General features: G+C 39.1%; 9 non-coding genes across 9 annotated transcripts; all 9 read right to left on the bottom strand.

Moving 5' to 3' along the window:
• Positions 1-105: 105 nt before the first annotated feature.
• On the bottom strand, positions 106-178 carry TRNAF-AAA (transfer RNA phenylalanine (anticodon AAA)). Its single transcript has one exon. It is a non-coding gene; the product is annotated as a tRNA-Phe (tRNA).
• A 1,096-nt stretch (positions 179-1,274) lies between these two features.
• On the bottom strand, positions 1,275-1,347 carry TRNAF-GAA (transfer RNA phenylalanine (anticodon GAA)). The gene has a single exon. It is a non-coding gene; the product is annotated as a tRNA-Phe (tRNA).
• A 1,675-nt stretch (positions 1,348-3,022) lies between these two features.
• TRNAF-GAA (transfer RNA phenylalanine (anticodon GAA)) lies at positions 3,023-3,095 on the bottom strand. The gene has a single exon. It is a non-coding gene; the product is annotated as a tRNA-Phe (tRNA).
• Positions 3,096-4,191: 1,096 nt separating this feature from the next.
• On the bottom strand, positions 4,192-4,264 carry TRNAF-GAA (transfer RNA phenylalanine (anticodon GAA)). The gene has a single exon. It is a non-coding gene; the product is annotated as a tRNA-Phe (tRNA).
• Positions 4,265-6,520: 2,256 nt separating this feature from the next.
• On the bottom strand, positions 6,521-6,593 carry TRNAF-GAA (transfer RNA phenylalanine (anticodon GAA)). Its single transcript has one exon. It is a non-coding gene; the product is annotated as a tRNA-Phe (tRNA).
• A 1,662-nt stretch (positions 6,594-8,255) lies between these two features.
• On the bottom strand, positions 8,256-8,328 carry TRNAF-GAA (transfer RNA phenylalanine (anticodon GAA)). Its single transcript has one exon. It is a non-coding gene; the product is annotated as a tRNA-Phe (tRNA).
• Positions 8,329-11,166: 2,838 nt separating this feature from the next.
• Positions 11,167-11,239, bottom strand: TRNAF-GAA (transfer RNA phenylalanine (anticodon GAA)). Its single transcript has one exon. It is a non-coding gene; the product is annotated as a tRNA-Phe (tRNA).
• A 1,096-nt stretch (positions 11,240-12,335) lies between these two features.
• On the bottom strand, positions 12,336-12,408 carry TRNAF-GAA (transfer RNA phenylalanine (anticodon GAA)). The gene has a single exon. It is a non-coding gene; the product is annotated as a tRNA-Phe (tRNA).
• Positions 12,409-18,551: 6,143 nt separating this feature from the next.
• On the bottom strand, positions 18,552-18,624 carry TRNAF-GAA (transfer RNA phenylalanine (anticodon GAA)). The gene has a single exon. It is a non-coding gene; the product is annotated as a tRNA-Phe (tRNA).
• Positions 18,625-19,596: the final 972 nt, after the last annotated feature.

Below are 19,596 nucleotides of genomic sequence, written 5' to 3'. Positions count from 1 at the left end.
TGTATTGTCGATTATCTTGATAAAATGTTTTGATCATTATAAACAAAGTCAATATGAGTTGACTCAAAATAGTCTTTGTGGCATGCAAAGCAGAAGTTCAAAACGTGCCGAAACCCGGGATCGAACCAGGGACCTTTAGATCTTTAGTCTAACGCTCTCCCAACTGAGCTATTTCGGCCTGCCAGCAGCTATAGTATTCAGCCTCTTTTTTTGAACAATTCCAGAACAGAGATGCAGAACCTGGATTTTCAATCTGAGGTTAGAGCTGTGTTTTAATGTGTCCTGCATTGTTCAGCAGCTAACTGGTGAAATGGGTGAGTAGCGTTTTTGGGATAAATGTTAGGTCGTTTTTCTTTTAAAACTCTAAGTGGACCAGCACTGTATTACACAGACGTATGTCGCCTGAGTAGGTAAGCTATGTCATCTCAATACTGACAACTTTGTTCAAGGAGAAGTGAAAGCTGATGCAGACAAGAGTTTACTTTGAAAAAAGTATAAAATGGGATAAATTCGTCATCAAAGCTGATGGCAAGAGAGGTGGAAGCAAGTTTAGAAGGAGGACAGAAAGACAACTTTTTGTTGAAGTTATCATGTTGTTGATCAGTTGATAAAATATTTTGAGAAATAAAGAAAAAAAAACTAGAGCTGATTTCAAGAAATATTTTGCAAGAATGTAGGATCCCCTCGCACTGTGCTGAAAGTCAGGATTGAATCAGGTACCTTAAGCTCTTCAGTCTAACGATCTCCCAACTGAGATATTTCAGCCAACAAGTCCCTGTGGCCTCCTGATGTATTATTAATAATTGTAGACGATACATACAGAACCTGGTCATTCTATTTTCGTTTATAGTTATGTGTTAAAGTGTCCAGTATCATTCAGCAGGTAACTTGGTCTGATGAGTGAATATCCTTTTTAGGGGACAATGTAGGTAGAATTTTTTTTTCTAAACTCTGAATTGACTTATACTCTGAAACACAGACCTATATGGCCAGGGTGTACAAGCTATGTCATCTGACTACTGACAGTTTTGTATAATGGGAATTGGAGGCTGATGCAGGCAAAGCTTTACTTTAAAATAAAGCAAGAAGTTGCAAATAAATGAGGCGTAGTTGAATACAAGAGAGGTGGAAGCAAGTTTGAAAGGAAGACAGAAAGTAAATAATATGTTGAATTGATTGGAGTTAAATCAACGCTCTTCTTTATCAAAACCTTTTATCAATCTGATCAACAACACAAACAGCTTTTGTGACATGAAAAGCAGAAGTTGAAATTGTGCCGAAACCCGGGATTGAACCAGGGACCTTTAGATCTTCAGTCTAACGCTCTCCCAACTGAGCTATTTCGGCCTGCTGGTAGTTTGGGTCTTCATCCTTTCTTTTAAACTTCCCAAGAAAATAGATGCTCAACCTCATGCTAGAGCTATGTTTTAAGATGTCCTGTATCATTCATCAGTTAACGGGTGCAATAGGTAAATAGCATTTTTCGGATCCAGGTTAGGTAGCTTTTTTTTTTACTCTGAATGGACTAGCACTATATTACACAGAGGTATTTGGCCTGAGTAGGTAAGCTATGTCATCTGAATACTGAAATCTGTGTTCAAGGAGAAGTGGAAGCTGATGCAGACAAGAGTTTTCTTTACAAAAAAGCATGAAATAGGAAACATTTGTAGTCGAAGCTGAATGCAAGAGAGGTGGAAGCAAATTTAGAAGGAGGACAGAAAGACAATTCTATGTTGAATTGATCATGTTGTCGATCAGTTGATCAAATATTTTGATAAATAAAGAAAGAAAAACTTGAGCTGATACCAAGAAATATTTTGTGAGAAGCAAGAAACCTCTCAGACTTTTCCGAAACCCAGCATTGAACAAGGGACTTTTAGATTTTCAATCTAACACTCTCCCAACTGAGCTATTTCATCCAGCTGGCCATTTTGGCTTTCTGTTGTATTTTTGATAATTGTTAAAGATAAATGCAGACCCTGGTCATTCTATCTGCATGTGCAGTTATGTGTTAAATTGTCCAATGTTATTCAGCAGCTAAATTGGTCTGATGGGTGAATTTCCTTTTTAGGAGCCAAGTTAGTTAGAAGATGTTTGTAAACTATGAATGGACTTATACTCAGACACACAGACCTATGTGGCGAGGGTAGGCAAACTAGGTCATCTGACTACTAACAGTTTTGTATAAGGGGAACTCGAGGCTGATGCAGGCAAAGCTTTACTTTCAATTAAAGGAAGAATTGGCAAATAAAGCAGGTAAAGTTGAATACAAGAGAGGTGGAAGCAAGTTTGACAGAAAGACAGAATGTAAAAAATATGTTGAAATGGTTGTCTTTTCGATCAGCTTGACAAAAGGTTTTGATCATTATAAACAACGTCAATATGAGTTGACTCCAAATAGCATTTGTGGCATGCAAAGCATAAGTTCAAAATGTGCCTAAACCCGGGATTGAACCAGGGACCTTTAGATCTTCAGTCTACTGCTCTCCCAACTGAGCTATTTCATCCAGCTGGCAATTTTGGCTTTCTGTTGTATTTTTTATAATTGTTAAAGATAAATGCAGAACCTGGTCACTCTATCTGCATGTGCAGTTATGTGTTAAATTGTCCAGTATTATTCAGTAGCTAAATTGGTCTGATGGGTGAATTTCCTTTTTAGGAGCCAAGTTAGTTAGATGATGTTTGTAAACTATGAATGGACTTATACTCAGAAACACAGACCTATATGGCGAGGGTCGGCAAGCTAGGTCATCTGACTACTAACAGTTTTGTATAAGGGGAACTGGAGGCTGTTGCAGGCAAAGCTTTACTTTCAATTAAAGGAAGAATTGGGAAATAAAGGAGGCAAAGTTGAATACAAGAGAGGTGGAAGCAAGTTTGAAAGAAAGACAGAAAGTAAATAATATGTTGAATTAATTGTATTGTCGATTATCTTGATAAAAGGTTTTGATCATTATAAACAAAGTCAATATGAGTTGACTCAAAATAGTCTTTGTGGCATGCAAAGCAGAAGTTCAAAATGTGCCGAAACCCGGGATCGAACCAGGGACCTTTAGATCTTCAGTCTAACGCTCTCCCAACTGAGCTATTTCGGCCTGCCAGCAGCTATAGTATTCAGCCTCTTTTTTTGAACAATCCCAGAACAGAGATGCAGAACCTGGATTTTCAATCTGAGGTTAGAGCTGTGTTTTAATGTGTCCTGCATTGTTCAGCAGCTAACTGGTGAAATGGGTGAGTAGCGTTTTTTGGATAAATGTTAGGTCGTTTTTCTTTTAAAACTCTAAGTGGACCAGCACTGTATTACACAGACGTATGTCGCCTGAGTAGGTAAGCTATGTCATCTCAATACTGACAACTTTGTTCAAGGAGAAGTGAAAGCTGATGCAGACAAGAGTTTGCTTTGAAAAAAGTATAAAATGGGATAAATTCGTCATCAAAGCTGATGGCAAGAGAGGTGGAAGCAAGTTTAGAAGGAGGACAGAAAGACAACTTTTTGTTGAAGTTATCATGTTGTTGATCAGTTGATAAAATATTTTGAGAAATAAAGAAAAAAAAACCTAGAGCTGATTTCAAGAAATATTTTGCAAGAATGTAGGATCCCCTTGCACTGTGCTGAAAGTCAGGATTGAATCAGGTACCTTAAGCTCTTCAGTCTAACGATCTCCCAACTGAGATATTTCAGCCAACAAGTCCCTGTGGCCTCCTGATGTATTATTAATAATTGTAGACGATACATACAGAACCTGGTCATTCTATTTTCGTTTATAGTTATGTGTTAAAGTGTCCAGTATCATTCAGCAGGTAACTTGGTCTGATGAGTGAATATCCTTTATAGGGGACAATGTAGGTAGAATTTTTTTTCTAAACTCTGAATTGACTTATACTCTGAAACACAGACCTATATGGCCAGGGTGTACAAGCTATGTCATCTGACTACTGACAGTTTTGTATAAGGGGAATTGGAGGCTGATGCAGACAAAGCTTTACTTTAAAATAAAGCAAGAAGTTTCAAATAAATGAGGCATAGTTGAATACAAGAGAGGTGGAAGCAAGTTTGAAAGGAAGACAGAAAGTAAATAATATGTTGAATTGATTGTGTTGTTGATCAGATTGATAAAAGGTTTTGATAAAGAAGAGCGTTGATTTAACTCCAAACAGCTTTTGTGACATGAAAAGCAGAAGTTGAAATTGTGCCGAAACCCGGGATTGAACCAGGGACCTTTAGATCTTCAGTCTAACGCTCTCCCAACTGAGCTATTTCGGCCTGCTGGTAGTTTGGGTCTTCATCCTTTCTTTTAAACTTCCCAAGAAAATAGATGCTCATCCTCATGCTAGAGCTATGTTTTAAGATGTCCTGTATCATTCATCAGTTAACAGGTGCAATAGGTAAATAGCATTTTTCGGATCCAGGTTAGGTAGCTTTTTTTTTTACTCTGAATGGACTAGCACCATATTACACAGAGGTATTTGGCCTGAGTAGGTAAGCTATGTCATCTGAATACTGAAATCTGTGTTCAAGGAGAAGTGGAAGCTGATGCAGACAAGAGTTTACTTTACAAAAAAGCATGAAATAGGAAACATTTGTAGTCGAAGCTGAATGCAAGAGAGGTGGAAGCAAATTTAGAAGGAGGACAGAAAGACAATTCTATGTTGAATTGATCCTGTTGTCGATCAGTTGATCAAATATTTTGATAAATAAAGAAAGAAAAACTTGAGCTGATACCAAGAAATATTTTGTGAGAAGCAAGAAACCTCTCAGACTTTTCCGAAACCCAGCATTGAACAAGGGACTTTTAGATTTTCAATCTAACACTCTCCCAACTCAGCTATTTCATCCAGCTGGCCATTTTGGCTTTCTGTTGTATTTTTGATAATTGTTAAAGATAAATGCAGACCCTGGTCATTCTATCTGCATGTGCAGTTATGTGTTAAATTGTCCAATATTATTCAGCAGCTAAATTGGTCTGATGGGTGAATTTCCTTTTTAGGAGCCAAGTTAGTTAGAAGATGTTTGTAAACTATGAATGGACTTATACTCAGACACACAGACCTATATGGCGAGGGTAGGCAAACTAGGTCATCTGACTACTAACAGTTTTGTATAAGGGGAACTCGAGGCTGATGTAGGCAAAGCTTTACTTTCAATTAAAGGAAGAATTGGCAAATAAAGCAGGTAAAGTTGAATACAAGAGAGGTGGAAGCAAGTTTGACAGAAAGACAGAATGTAAAAAATATGTTGAAATGGTTGTCTTATCGATCAGCTTGATAAAAGGTTTTGATCATTATAAACAACGTCAATATGAGTTGACTCCAAATAGCATTTGTGGCATGCAAAGCAGAAGTTCAAAATGTGCCTAAACCCGGGATTGAACCAGGGACCTTTAGATCTTCAGTCTAACACTCTCCCAACTGAGATATTTCGGCCTGCCAGCAGCTATAGTATTCAGCCTCTTTTTTTGAACAATCCCAGAACAGAGATGCAGAACCTGGATTTTCAATCTGAGGTTAGAGCTGTGTTTTAATGTGTCCTGCATTGTTCAGCAGCTAACTGGTGAAATGGGTGAGTAGCGTTTTTGGGATAAATGTTAGGTCGTTTTTCTTTTAAAACTCTGAGTGGACCAGCACTGTATTACACAGACGTATGTCGCCTGAGTAGGTAAGCTATATCATCTCAATACTGACAACTTTGTTCAAGGAGGAGTGAAAGCTGATGCAGACAAGAGTTTACTTTGAAAAAAGTATAAAATGGGATAAATTCGTCATCAAAGTTGATGGCAAGAGAGGTGGAAGCAAGTTTAGAAGGAGGACAGAAAGACAACTTTTTGTTGAAGTTATCATGTTGTTGATCAGTTGATAAAATATTTTGAGAAATAAAGAAAAAAAAACTAGAGCTGATTTCAAGAAATATTTTGCAAGAATGTAGGATCCCCTCGCACTGTGCTGAAAGTCAGGATTGAATCAGGTACCTTAAGCTCTTCAGTCTAACGATCTCCCAACTGAGATATTTCAGCCAACAAGTCCCTGTGGCCTCCTGATGTATTATTAATAATTGTAGACGATACATACAGAACCTGGTCATTCTATTTTTGTTTATAGTTATGTGTTAAAGTGTCCAGTATCATTCAGCAGGTAACTTGGTCTGATGAGTGAATATCCTTTTTAGGGGACAAGGTAGGTAGAATTTTTTTTTCTAAACTCTGAATTGACTTATACTCTGAAACACAGACCTATATGGCCAGGGTGTACAAGCTATGTCATCTGACTACTGACAGTTTTGTATAAGGGGAATTGGAGGCTGATGCAGGCAAAGCTTTACTTTAAAATAAAGCAAGAAGTTGCAAATAAATGAGGCATAGTTGAATACAAGAGAGGTGGAAGCAAGTTTGAAAGGAAGACAGAAAGTAAATAATATGTTGAATTGATTGTGTTGTTGATCAGATTGATAAAAGGTTTTGATAAAGAAGAGCGTTGATTTAACTCCAAACAGCTTTTGTGACATGAAAAGCAGAAGTTGAAATTGTGCCGAAACCCGGGATTGAACCAGGGACCTTTAGATCTTCAGTCTAACGCTCTCCCAACTGAGCTATTTCGGCCTGCTGGTAGTTTGGGTCTTCATCCTTTCTTTTAAACTTCCCAAGAAAATAGATGCTCAACCTCATGCTAGAGCTATGTTTTAAGATGTCCTGTATCATTCATCAGTTAACGGGTGCAATAGGTAAATAGCATTTTTCGGATCCAGGTTAGGTAGCTTTTGTTTTTTACTCTGAATGGACTAGCACCATATTACACAGAGGTATTTGGCCTGAGTAGGTAAGCTATGTCATCTGAATACTGAAATCTGTGTTCAAGGAGAAGTGGAAGCTGATGCAGACAAGAGTTTACTTTACAAAAAAGCATGAAATAGGAAACATTTGTAGTCGAAGCTGAATGCAAGAGAGGTGGAAGCAAATTTAGAAGGAGGACAGAAAGAGGATTCTATGTTGAATTGATCATGTTGTCGATCAGTTGATCAAATATTTTGATAAATAAAGAAAGAAAAACTTGAGCTGATACCAAGAAATATTTTGTGAGAAGCAAGAAACCTCTCAGACTTTTCCGAAACCCAGCATTGAACAAGGGACTTTTAGATTTTCAATCTAACACTCTCCCAACTCAGCTATTTCATCCAGCTGGCCATTTTGGCTTTCTGTTGTATTTTTGATAATTGTTAAAGATAAATGCAGACCCTGGTAATTCTATCTGCATGTGCAGTTATGTGTTAAATTGTCCAATATTATTCAGCAGCTAAATTGGTCTGATGGGTGAATTTCCTTTTTAGGAGCCAAGTTAGTTAGAAGATGTTTGTAAACTATGAATGGACTTATACTCAGACACACAGACCTATATGGCGAGGGTAGGCAAACTAGGTCATCTGACTACTAACAGTTTTGTATAAGGGGAACTCGAGGCTGATGCAGGCAAAGCTTTACTTTCAATTAAAGGAAGAATTGGCAAATAAAGCAGGTAAAGTTGAATACAAGAGAGGTGGAAGCAAGTTTGACAGAAAGACAGAATGTAAAAAATATGTTGAAATGGTTGTCTTATCGATCCGCTTGATAAAAGGTTTTGATCATTATAAACAACGTCAATATGAGTTGACTCCAAATAGCATTTGTGGCATGCAAAGCAGAAGTTCAAAATGTGCCTAAACCCGGGATCTTTAGATCTTCAGTCTACTGCTCTCCCAACTGAGCTATTTCATCCAGCTGGCAACTTTGGCTTTCTGTTGTATTTTTTATAATTGTTAAAGATAAATGCAGAACCTGGTCACTCTATCTGCATGTGCAGTTATGTGTTAAATTGTCCAGTATTATTCAGTAGCTAAATTGGTCTGATGGGTGAATTTCCTTTTTAGGAGCCAAGTTAGTTAGATGATGTTTGTAAACTATGAATGGACTTATACTCAGAAACACAGACCTATATGGCGAGGGTCGGCAAGCTAGGTCATCTGACTACTAACAGTTTTGTATAAGAGGAACTGGAGGCTGATGCAGGCAAAGCTTTACTTTCAATTAAAGGAAGAATTGGGAAATAAAGGAGGCAAAGTTGAATACAAGAGAGGTGGAAGCAAGTTTGAAGGAAAGACAAAGTAAATAATATGTTGAATTAATTGTATTGTCGATTATCTTGATAAAAGGTTTTGATCATTATAAACAAAGTCAATATGAGTTGACTCAAAATAGTCTTTGTGGCATGCAAAGCAGAAGTTCAAAATGTGCCGAAACCCGGGATCGAACCAGGGACCTTTAGATCTTCAGTCTAACGCTCTCCCAACTGAGCTATTTCGGCCTGCCAGCAGCTATAGTATTCAGCCTCTTTTTTTGAACAATCCCAGAACAGAGATGCAGAACCTGGATTTTCAATCTGAGGTTAGAGCTGTGTTTTAATGTGTCCTGCATTGTTCAGCAGCTAACTGGTGAAATGGGTGAGTAGCGTTTTTGGGATAAATGTTAGGTCGTTTTTCTTTTAAAACTCTGAGTGGACCAGCACTGTATTACACAGACGTATGTCGCCTGAGTAGGTAAGCTATGTCATCTCAATACTGACAACTTTGTTCAAGGAGAAGTGAAAGCTGATGCAGACAAGAGTTTACTTTGAAAAAAGTATAAAATGGGATAAATTCGTCATCAAAGCTGATGGCAAGAGAGGTGGAAGCAAGTTTAGAAGGAGGACAGAAAGACAACTTTTTGTTGAAGTTATCATGTTGTTGATCAGTTGATAAAATATTTTGAGAAATAAAGAAAAAAAAACTAGAGCTGATTTCAAGAAATATTTTGCAAGAATGTAGGATCCCCTCGCACTGTGCTGAAAGTCAGGATTGAATCAGGTACCTTAAGCTCTTCAGTCTAACGATCTCCCAACTGAGATATTTCAGCCAACAAGTGCCTGTGGCCTCCTGATGTATTATTAATAATTGTAGACGATACATACAGAACCTGGTCATTCTATTTTCGTTTATAGTTATGTGTTAAAGTGTCCAGTATCATTCAGCAGGTAACTTGGTCTGATGTGTGAATAATCTTTTTAGGGGAAAAGGTAGGTAGAATTTTTTTTCTAAACTCTGAATTGACTTATACTCTGAAACACAGACCTATATGGCCAGGGTGTACAAGCTATGTCATCTGACTACTGACAGTTTTGTATAAGGGGAATTGGAGGCTGATGCAGGCAAAGCTTTACTTTAAAATAAAGCAAGAAGTTTCAAATAAATGAGGCATAGTTGAATACAAGAGAGGTGGAAGCAAGTTTGAAAGGAAGACAGAAAGTAAATAATATGTTGAATTGATTGTGTTGTTGATCAGATTGATGAAAGGTTTTGATAAAGAAGAGCGTTGATTTAACTCCAAACAGCTTTTGTGACATGAAAAGCAGAAGTTGAAATTGTGCCGAAACCCGGGATGGAACCAGGGACCTTTAGATCTTCACTCTAACGCTCTCCCAACTGAGCTATTTCAGCCTGCTGGTAGTTTGGGTCTTCATCCTTTCTTTTAAACTTCCCAAGAAAATAGATGCTCATCCTCATGCTAGAGCTATGTTTTAAGATGTCCTGTATCATTCATCAGTTAACGGGTGCAATAGGTAAATAGCATTTTTCGGATCCAGGTTAGGTAGCTTTTTTTTTTACTCTGAATGGACTAGCACCATATTACACAGAGGTATTTGGCCTGAGTAGGTAAGCTATGTCATCTGAATACTGAAATCTGTGTTCAAGGAGAAGTGGAAGCTGATGCAGACAAGAGTTTACTTTACAAAAAAGCATGAAATAGGAAACATTTGTAGTCGAAGCTGAATGCAAGAGAGGTGGAAGCAAATTTAGAAGGAGGACAGAAAGACTATGTTGAATTGATCCTGTTGTCGATCAGTTGATCAAATATTTTGATAAATAAAGAAAGAAAAACTTGAGCTGATACCAAGAAATATTTTGTGAGAAGCAAGAAACCTCTCAGACTTTTCCGAAACCCAGCATTGAACAAGGGACTTTTAGATTTTCAATCTAACACTCTCCCAACTCAGCTATTTCATCCAGCTGGCCATTTTGGCTTTCTGTTGTATTTTTGATAATTGTTAAAGATAAATGCAGACCCTGGTCATTCTATCTGCATGTGCAGTTATGTGTTAAATTGTCCAATATTATTCAGCAGCTAAATTGGTCTGATGGGTGAATTTCCTTTTTAGGAGCCAAGTTAGTTAGAAGATGTTTGTAAACTATGAATGGACTTATACTCAGACACACAGACCTATATGGCGAGGGTAGGCAAACTAGGTCATCTGACTACTAACAGTTTTGTATAAGGGGAACTCGAGGCTGATGCAGGCAAAGCTTTACTTTCAATTAAAGGAAGAATTGGCAAATAAAGCAGGTAAAGTTGAATACAAGAGAGGTGGAAGCAAGTTTGACAGAAAGACAGAATGTAAAAAATATGTTGAAATGGTTGTCTTATCGATCAGCTTGATAAAAGGTTTTGATCATTATAAACAACGTCAATATGAGTTGACTCCAAATAGCATTTGTGGCATGCAAAGCAGAAGTTCAAAATGTGCCTAAACCCGGGATTGAACCAGGGACCTTTAGATCTTCAGTCTACTGCTCTCCCAACTGAGCTATTTCATCCAGCTGGCAATTTTGGCTTTCTGTTGTATTTTTTATAATTGTTAAAGATAAATGCAGAACCTGGTCACTCTATCTGCATGTGCAGTTATGTGTTAAATTGTCCAGTATTATTCAGTAGCTAAATTGGTCTGATGGGTGAATTTCCTTTTTAGGAGCCAAGTTAGTTAGATGATGTTTGTAAACTATGAATGGACTTATACTCAGAAACACAGACCTATATGGCGAGGGTCGGCAAGCTAGGTCATCTGACTACTAACAGTTTTGTATAAGGGGAACTGGAGGCTGATGCAGGCAAAGCTTTACTTTCAATTAAAGGAAGAATTGGGAAATAAAGGAGGCAAAGTTGAATACAAGAGAGGTGGAAGCAAGTTTGAAAGAAAGACAGAAAGTAAATAATATGTTGAATTAATTGTATTGTCGATTATCTTGATAAAAGGTTTTGATCATGATAAACAATGTCAATATGAGTTGGCTCAAAATAGTCTTTGTGGCATGCAAAGCAGAAGTTCAAAATGTGCCGAAACCCGGGATCGAACCAGGGACCTTTAGATCTTCAGTCTAACACTCTCCCAACTGAGCTATTTCGGCCTGCCAGCAGCAATAGTATTCAGCCTCTTTTTTTGAACAATCCCAGAACAGAGATGCAGAACCTGGATTTTCAATCTGAGGTTAGAGCTGTGTTTTAATGTGTCCTGCATTGTTCAGCAGCTAACTGGTGAAATGGGTGAGTAGCGTTTTTGGGATAAATGTTAGGTCGTTTTTCTTTTAAAACTCTGAGTGGACCAGCACTGTATTACACAGACGTATGTCGCCTGAGTAGGTAAGCTATGTCATCTCAATACTGACAACTTTGTTCAAGGAGAAGTGAAAGCTGATGCAGACAAGAGTTTACTTTGAAAAAAGTATAAAAAGGGATAAATTCGTCATCAAAGTTGATGGCAAGAGAGGTGGAAGCAAGTTTAGAAGGAGGACAGAAAGACAACTTTTTGTTGAAGTTATCATGTTGTTGATCAGTTGATAAAATATTTTGAGAAATAAAGAAAAAAAAACTAGAGCTCATTTCAAGAAATATTTTGCAAGAATGTAGGATCCCCTCGCACTGTGCTGAAAGTCAGGATTGAATCAGGTACCTTAAGCTCTTCAGTCTAACGATCTCCCAACTGAGATATTTCAGCCAACAAGTCCCTGTGGCCTCCTGATGTATTATTAATAATTGTAGACGATACATACAGAACCTGGTCATTCTATTTTCGTTTATAGTTATGTGTTAAAGTGTCCAGTATCATTCAGCAGGTAACTTGGTCTGATGAGTGAATATCCTTTTTAGGGGACAAGGTAGGTCGAATTTTTTTTTCTAAACTCTGAATTGACTTATACTCTGAAACACAGACCTATATGGCCAGGGTGTACAAGCTATGTCATCTGACTACTGACAGTTTTGTATAAGGGGAATTGGAGGCTGATGCAGGCAAAGCTTTACTTTAAAATAAAGCAAGAAGTTGCAAATAAATGAGGCATAGTTGAATACAAGAGAGGTGGAAGCAAGTTTGAAAGGAAGACAGAAAGTAAATAATATGTTGAATTGATTGTGTTGTTGATCAGATTGATAAAAGGTTTTGATAAAGAAGAGCGTTGATTTAACTCCAAACAGCTTTTGTGACATGAAAAGCAGAAGTTGAAATTGTGCCGAAACCCGGGATTGAACCAGGGACCTTTAGATCTTCAGTCTAACGCTCTCCCAACTGAGCTATTTTGGCCTGCTGGTTGTTTGGGTCTTCATCCTTTCTTTTAAACTTCCCAAGAAAATAGATGCTCAACCTCATGCTAGAGCTATGTTTTAAGATGTCCTGTATCATTCATCAGTTAACGGGTTGTTCTGCTCGATTTTCCCGGCCTTCTTGTGTTGAGAGGTGATTGAATGTGACTTCAGTCTCTTACCATTTAAGTCTAAGGGTTAGAGTAGTGAATGGAGCCTATTTACTAGGCACTTCGATATGATCCTGTGCTCTTCCCCATAGATCAGGGCTTGCACACATAGCCTAGGGGATAGATTCGTTAGTATTAGGGATAACCTGTCCTGCAGTGAGGGTATTTCATGGAGCCGTGCTGAATTCAGGCCTGGTAGGCCTCAAACGGGAGAGACTCCATCTTTCTTTCTGCTCCGGCAGCTTGGGATGCTTCTAGGTCAAATGTAATGTTTTAGTTATGAGGTGTTATTCGCTTGGAGAGAACCGGTTCAGGCCGGCCCTTATCGAAGGATTGTATTTTTCTTCATGCCGAAGACACTACATCAGGCCGGCCGGCTGGGAAAGTGTCCTTGGTACGGGGAGGTACAAGAATTTGGTGGGCGGCAGGTTACGGGCCGGAATTTTCCATGAGGAAACGCACCTCTATATTAGTGAAAGTCTGAGGCAGTTACATGTTCAGTCCGTAGGCGGCATCTAGCCGTTAGCAGTAAAGCTACTACTTATTCCAGGGAAGACAGACGCCATCTTGAAGGCGGAGAAAAACCGAGAGACAGATACTCTCCTAGCAGAATAGCTAGAGAGGAGAGAGTAGCCGAGAAGGAAGAGGTCCCAGTGACTCGGAGAAGGGTGGACTTCCAGGCGAGCCGAGGCACAGACGAGAAGGGAACCTAGATGGCCACTGAGTGCAGGCTACACACTACTAAGGTGATGTCGACCCTTTCTTATTAAAGTGTACAACTTAATCTTTCACTTTTCTTTGCAGGTTATGTATTATATTGTAATGTTATGTGATTGCGTATGTAATGAGTAATAAAGTACCCAGTTTGTAGTGAACCAACAGATGCTGCGTGTTCTTGTATGAGAGGGTAGCCTATTTTTCTAGTCAGCTGCGGCTACATGAACAGATGTTAACCCTGATCAGGTAAGTGGTAACTGAATAAGGGAGAGAGGAGCCCCTCGAACCGGAGAACAGACCATGCTCGAACTGGCAGTCCTTGTGTGATCTGATGAATAGTGAGACTGATTCCCTTTCTGTATGTTATGGTGATCATAGGATGAACTTGTGCTGAGACTGCCGTATGGGCAGAGAGGTCTGGATTCGTATGGGATCGCGAGGCCGCCACTTATGCTGAGACTGCCGTCTGGGTAGAGAGGTCTGGATTCGTATGGGATCGCGAGGCCGCCACTTGTGCTGAGACTGCCGTCTGGGTAGAGAGGTCTGGATCCGTATGGGATCGCGAGGCCGCCGATTGTGCTGATACTGTCGTATGGGCAGAGAGGTCTGGATCCGTATGGGATCGCGAGGCCGCCACTTGTGCTGAGACTGCCGTCTGGGTAGAGAGGTCTGGATCCGTATGGGATCGCGAGGCCGCCGATTGTGCTGATACTGTCGTATGGGCAGAGAGGTCTGGATTCGTATGGGATCGCGAGGCCGCCACTTATGCTGAGACTGCCGTCTGGGTAGAGAGGTCTGGATTCGTATGGGATCGCGAGGCCGCCACTTGTGCTGAGACTGCCGTCTGGGTAGAGAGGTCTGGATCCGTATGGGATCGCGAGGCCGCCGATTGTGCTGATACTGTCGTATGGGCAGAGAGGTCTGGATCCGTATGGGATCGCGAGGCCGCCACTTGTGCTGAGACTGCCGTCTGGGTAGAGAGGTCTGGATTCGTATGGGATCGCGAGGCCGCCGATTGTGCTGAGACTGCCGTCTGGGTAGAGAGGTCTGGATTCGTATGGGATCGCGAGGCCGCCGATTGTGCTGAGACTGCCGTCTGGGTAGAGAGGTCTGGATTCGTATGGGATCGCGAGGCCGCCACTTGTGCTGAGACTGCCGTCTGAGTAGAGAGGTCTGGATCCGTATGGGATCGCGAGGCCGCCGATTGTAAGAGGTCTTGGTATGTATGAGTAGGAATTCCCTGTCCTTAGGTGGTAGATATATGTGGTTACCTATTGTAAATAGGCTCTAGGGAGGGGGTAACGTTCTGGCTGGGTTAGTGAGGCTCTGATGAGCGGGTTCTATGTGATCCGAAAACCCAAGCAGAACACGGGTGCAATAGGTAAATAGCATTTTTCGGATCCAGGTTAGGTAGCTTTTGTTTTTTACTCTGAATGGACTAGCACCATATTACACAGAGGTATTTGGCCTGAGTAGGTAAGCTATGTCATCTGAATACTGAAATCTGTGTTCAAGGAGAAGTGGAAGCTGATGCAGACAAGAGTTTACTTTACAAAAAAGCATGAAATAGGAAACATTTGTAGTCGAAGCTGAATGCAAGAGAGGTGGAAGCAAATTTAGAAGGAGGACAGAAAGACAATTCTATGTTGAATTGATCATGTTGTCGATCAGTTGATCAAATATTTTGATAAATAAAGAAAGAAAAACTTGAGCTGATACCAAGAAATATTTTGTGAGAAGCAAGAAACCTCTCAGACTTTTCCGAAACCCAGCATTGAACAAGGGACTTTTAGATTTTCAATCTAACACTCTCCCAACTGAGCTATTTCATCCAGCTGGCCATTTTGGCTTTCTGTTGTATTTTTGATAATTGTTAAAGATAAATGCAGACCCTGGTCATTCTATCTGCATGTGCAGTTATGTGTTAAATTGTCCAATATTATTCAGCAGCTAAATTGGTCTGATGAGTGAATATCCTTTTTAGGGGACAATGTAGGTAGAATTTTTTTTTCTAAACTCTGAATTGACTTATACTCTGAAACACAGACCTATATGGCCAGGGTGTACAAGCTATGTCATCTGACTACTGACAGTTTTGTATAAGGGGAATTGGAGGCTGATGCAGGCAAAGCTTTACTTTAAAATAAAGCAAGAAGTTGCAAATAAATGAGGCATAGTTGAATACAAGAGAGGTGGAAGCAAGTTTGAAAGGAAGACAGAAAGTAAATAATATGTTGAATTGATTGTGTTGTTGATCAGATTGATAAAAGGTTTTGATAAAGAAGAGCGTTGATTTAACTCCAAACAGCTTTTGTGACATGAAAAGCAGAAGTTGAAATTGTGCCAAAACCCGGGATTGAACCAGGGACCTTTAGATCTTCACGCTAACGCTCTCCCAACTGAGCTATTTCAGCCTGCTGGTAGTTTGGGTCTTCATCCTTTCTTTTAAACTTTCCAAGAAAATAGATGCTCATCCTCATGCTAGAGCTATGTTTTAAGATGTCCTGTATCATTCATCAGTTAACGGGTGCAATAGGTAAATAGCATTTTTCGGATCCAGGTTAGGTAGCTTTTTTTTTACTCTGAATGGACTAGCACCATATTACACAGAGGTATTTGGCCTGAGTAGGTAAGCTATGTCATCTGAATACTGAAATCTGTGTTCAAGGAGAAGTGGAAGCTGATGCAGACAAGAGTTTACTTTACAAAAAAGCATGAAATAGGAAACATTTGTAGTCGAAGCTGAATGCAAGAGAGGTGGAAGCAAATTTAGAAGGAGGACAGAAAGACAATTCTATGTTGAATTGATCATGTTGTCAATCAGTTGATCAAATATTTTGATAAATAAAGAAAGAAAAACTTGAGCTGATACCAAGAAATATTTTGTGAGAAGCAAGAAACCTCTCAGACTTTTCCGAAACCCAGCATTGAACAAGGGACTTTTAGATTTTCAATCTAACACTCTCCCAACTGAGCTATTTCATCCAGCTGGCCATTTTGGCTTTCTGTTGTATTTTTGATAATTGTTAAAGATAAATGCAGACCCTGGTCATTCTATCTGCACGTGCAGTTATGTGTTAAATTGTCCAATATTATTAAGCAGCTAAATTGGTCTGATGGGTGAATTTCCTTTTTAGGAGCCAAGTTAGTTAGAAGATGTTTGTAAACTATGAATGGACTTATACTCAGACACACAGACCTATATGGCGAGGGTAGGCAAACTAGGTCATCTGACTACTAACAGTTTTGTATAAGGGGAACTCGAGGCTGATGCAGGCAAAGCTTTACTTTCAATTAAAGGAAGAATTGGCAAATAAAGCAGGTAAAGTTGAATACAAGAGAGGTGGAAGCAAGTTTGACAGAAAGACAGAATGTAAAAAATGTGTTGAAATGGTTGTCTTATCGATCAGCTTGATAAAAGGTTTTGATCATTATAAACAACGTCAATATGAGTTGACTCCAAATAGCATTTGTGGCATGCAAAGCAGAAGTTCAAAATGTGCCTAAACCCGGGATTGAACCAGGGACCTTTAGATCTTCAGTCTACTGCTCTCCCAACTGAGCTATTTCATCCAGCTGGCAATTTTGGCTTTCTGTTGTATTTTTTATAATTGTTAAAGAAAAATGCAGAACCTGGTCACTCTATCTGCATGTGCAGTTATGTGTTAAATTGTCCAGTATTATTCAGTAGCTAAATTGGTCTGATGGGTGAATTTCCTTTTTAGGAGCCAAGTTAGTTAGATGATGTTTGTAAACTATGAATGGACTTATACTCAGAAACACAGACCTATATGGCGAGGGTCGGCAAGCTAGGTCATCTGACTACTAACAGTTTTGTATAAGGGGAACTGGAGGCTGATGCAGGCAAAGCTTTACTTTCAATTAAAGGAAGAATTGGGAAATAAAGGAGGCAAAGTTGAATACAAGAGAGGTGGAAGCAAGTTTGAAAGAAAGACAGAAAGTAAATAATATGTTGAATTAATTGTATTGTCGATTATCTTGATAAAAGGTTTTGATCATTATAAACAAAGTCAATATGAGTTGACTCAAAATAGTCGTTGTGGCATGCAAAGCAGAAGTTCAAAATGTGCCGAAACCCGGGATCGAACCAGGGACCTTTAGATCTTCAGTCTAACACTCTCCCAACTGAGCTATTTCAGCCTGCCAGCAGCTATAGTATTCAGCCTCTTTTTTTGAACAATCCCAGAACAGAGATGCAGAACCTGGATTTTCAATCTGAGGTTAGAGCTGTGTTTTAATGTGTCCTGCATTGTTCAGCAGCTAACTGGTGAAATGGGTGAGTAGCGTTTTTGGGATAAATGTTAGGTCGTTTTTCTTTTAAAACTCTGAGTGGACCAGAACTGTATTACACAGACGTATGTCGCCTGAGTAGGTAAGCTATGTCATCTCAATACTGACAACTTTGTTCAAGGAGAAGTGAAAGCTGATGCAGACAAGAGTTTACTTTGAAAAAAGTATAAAATGGGATAAATTCGTCATCAAAGCTGATGGCAAGAGAGGTGGAAGCAAGTTTAGAAGGAGGACAGAAAGACAACTTTTTGTTGAAGTTATCATGTTGTTGATCAGTTGATAAAATATTTTGAGAAATAAAGAAAAAAAAACTAGAGCTGATTTCAAGAAATATTTTGCAAGAATGTAGGATCCCCTCGCACTGTGCTGAAAGTCAGGATTGAATCAGGTACCTTAAGCTCTTCAGTCTAACGATCTCCCAACTGAGATATTTCAGCCAACAAGTCCCTGTGGCCTCCTGATGTATTATTAATAATTGTAGACGATACATACAGAACCTGGTCATTCTATTTTCGTTTATAGTTATGTGTTAAAGTGTCCAGTATCATTCAGCAGGTAACTTGGTCTGATGAGTGAATATCCTTTTTAGGGGACAATGTAGGTAGAATTTTTTTTTCTAAACTCTGAATTGACTTATACTCTGAAACACAGACCTATATGGCCAGGGTGTACAAGCTATGTCATCTGACTACTGACAGTTTTGTATAAGGGGAATTGGAGGCTGATGCAGGCAAAGCTTTACTTTAAAATAAAGCAAGAAGTTGCAAATAAATGAGGCATAGTTGAATACAAGAGAGGTGGAAGCAAGTTTGAAAGGAAGACAGAAAGTAAATAATATGTTGAATTGATTGTGTTGTTGATCAGATTGATAAAAGGTTTTGATAAAGAAGAGCGTTGATTTAACTCCAAACAGCTTTTGTGACATGAAAAGCAGAAGTTGAAATTGTGCCGAAACCCGGGATTGAACCAGGGACCTTTAGATCTTCAGTCTAACGCTCTCCCAACTGAGCTATTTCGGCCTGCTGGTAGTTTGGGTCTTCATCCTTTCTTTTAAACTTCCCAAGAAAATAGATGCTCATCCTCATGCTAGAGCTATGTTTTAAGATGTCCTGTATCATTCATCAGTTAACAGGTGCAATAGGTAAATAGCATTTTTCGGATCCAGGTTAGGTAGCTTTTTTTTTTACTCTGAATGGACTAGCACCATATTACACAGAGGTATTTGGCCTGAGTAGGTAAGCTATGTCATCTGAATACTGAAATCTGTGTTCAAGGAGAAGTGGAAGCTGATGCAGACAAGAGTTTACTTTACAAAAAAGCATGAAATAGGAAACATTTGTAGTCGAAGCTGAATGCAAGAGAGGTGGAAGCAAATTTAGAAGGAGGACAGAAAGACAATTCTATGTTGAATTGATCCTGTTGTCGATCAGTTGATCAAATATTTTGATAAATAAAGAAAGAAAAACTTGAGCTGATACCAAGAAATATTTTGTGAGAAGCAAGAAACCTCTCAGACTTTTCCGAAACCCAGCATTGAACAAGGGACTTTTAGATTTTCAATCTAACACTCTCCCAACTCAGCTATTTCATCCAGCTGGCCATTTTGGCTTTCTGTTGTATTTTTGATAATTGTTAAAGATAAATGCAGACCCTGGTCATTCTATCTGCATGTGCAGTTATGTGTTAAATTGTCCAATATTATTCAGCAGCTAAATTGGTCTGATGGGTGAATTTCCTTTTTAGGAGCCAAGTTAGTTAGAAGATGTTTGTAAACTATGAATGGACTTATACTCAGACACACAGACCTATATGGCGAGGGTAGGCAAACTAGGTCATCTGACTACTAACAGTTTTGTATAAGGGGAACTCGAGGCTGATGTAGGCAAAGCTTTACTTTCAATTAAAGGAAGAATTGGCAAATAAAGCAGGTAAAGTTGAATACAAGAGAGGTGGAAGCAAGTTTGACAGAAAGACAGAATGTAAAAAATATG

The sequence above is a fragment of the Triturus cristatus genome, chromosome 8, assembly GCF_964204655.1.
Source record: "Triturus cristatus chromosome 8, aTriCri1.1, whole genome shotgun sequence".
In the NCBI taxonomy this organism is placed as follows: domain Eukaryota; kingdom Metazoa; phylum Chordata; class Amphibia; order Caudata; family Salamandridae; genus Triturus; species Triturus cristatus.
Note: the sequence above shows the minus strand (reverse complement) of the source record. Positions and strands in the feature narration are given on the sequence as shown.